Source organism: Phalacrocorax carbo, chromosome 2 (genome assembly GCF_963921805.1).
Source record: "Phalacrocorax carbo chromosome 2, bPhaCar2.1, whole genome shotgun sequence".
Classification (NCBI taxonomy): Eukaryota; Metazoa; Chordata; class Aves; order Suliformes; family Phalacrocoracidae; genus Phalacrocorax; species Phalacrocorax carbo.
Window position 1 is genome coordinate 82611620 of NC_087514.1, and position 1451 is coordinate 82613070.

At 38.1% G+C, this 1451-nt stretch overlaps 1 non-coding gene across 1 annotated transcript; it reads left to right on the plus strand.

Moving 5' to 3' along the window:
• Positions 1 to 1287: 1287 nt before the first annotated feature.
• Positions 1288 to 1451, plus strand: LOC135312324 (U1 spliceosomal RNA). Its single transcript, XR_010371895.1, has one exon. It is a non-coding gene; the product is annotated as a U1 spliceosomal RNA (small nuclear RNA).

The following is a 1451-nucleotide window of genomic DNA, read 5'->3' on the forward strand; positions in this document are numbered from 1 at the left end:
CACCTGACAAATTTCTGAATGTAGAAAGATCTGAAACGTTGTTTCTGATTTTAATAAATTGAAGTACAAGTATTACCAGTTTTTAAAGATTTATCTGGTGTCCTCTCTCAGCCCTGAACACTGCTTTATTTCCTCTTACACAACAGCTAAGAGGTGATTCTAGGAACTGGCAACTGACCAGGGCTTTTGAAATTGTTATGAGGTTTATGAAAATGAATTCTTTTATGTAAGGCGAACAAGAAAAATGAAAGTTTTAAAGAGCATCTTCATTTCTCTTCAGAAAACCTGCTAACAGTTCATATTTTTCAAGCATTAGAAAATTTTCATATTTCGTAGTACATAATTATTGGAGCCACAAATCTGACAGATAATAACAAACTGTTTTCAAATGTAGTCCGCTAGAAACCTTCAGTTCTCTTTAAAAACACCTGTTAAGGTTTCAGAGGGAGAAGTCTGCTTCCCAGTGTAGTAGCCCCTGCTTGTATTGTCCTGTACTGCCATAGGTAGAGTTGAGGTAGATTTCAATATTAGCCATCATTCCCGGGATATGTCATTTACAGAATAGTGGTGCAATAAACTAAGATATTCTGTAGTTTAAAAAACCCAAAACATTATCAAGCAACTAGCATGAAATGTCACCAACCAAATCACATATATTCTTTCCTCAAAGTTTCTGTTGCAGTGCAGCCCACGTTGCAAAGCAGTTCCTAAGTAACTAACAGCAGTTTGCTTTGCAGCCATGACTGGTTCAATGGTGTCTTCTGAATGGAGGCAAAAATTTTCTGTGAAATTGCTGTGGCTTGGTCTGAAGCATAATCAGACTGGCAGAGCTCAGTAAGTGTGCTGCCTATTTCATCACAGTGCTGTTTGAATTGTTAAGTTTTACACATCAGAGCAGGCTAAGACTGATGATACGCAGTTTCAAGAGGAGAATATATGAAAAAGTTTGCTTTAAATATTACATGACTTGTTTTAACAGTAAGTTGAATTTCAAATATAATGCCAAAGGAAAGAAATGAGTATCCAGGGAACTATTCTGTAGAGCTCCCATCAGATTAGCCTTCTGTGGTCAAGAAACTGTTCATAAAGCAGCTTTATTTTGTATAATTGTTTCTACATTTTTGAAGTAAAAATGGGCGTCCTGTTGGTTTTCTTATTTATATTCAAAAGGGTTCTTGAGTGTGTCGGTCCAGGGACCTCTGCTGAGTTTGACTCCCTAAACTATATGCCGCTGATCATAATCTAACTCTTATAAAACTGGATTTTTTTTACTTTAAGGATTTTAAAATGCTTACCTGGCGGGGGAGACACCATGATCAGGCAGGTGGTTTTCCCAGGGCGAGGCTCATCCCCTGCACTCCGGGTGTGCTGACCCCTTCGATTTCCCCAAAGGCGGGAAACTCAACTGCATAATTTGTGGTAGTGGGGGACTGCAAAAAGGAATTTTTTTC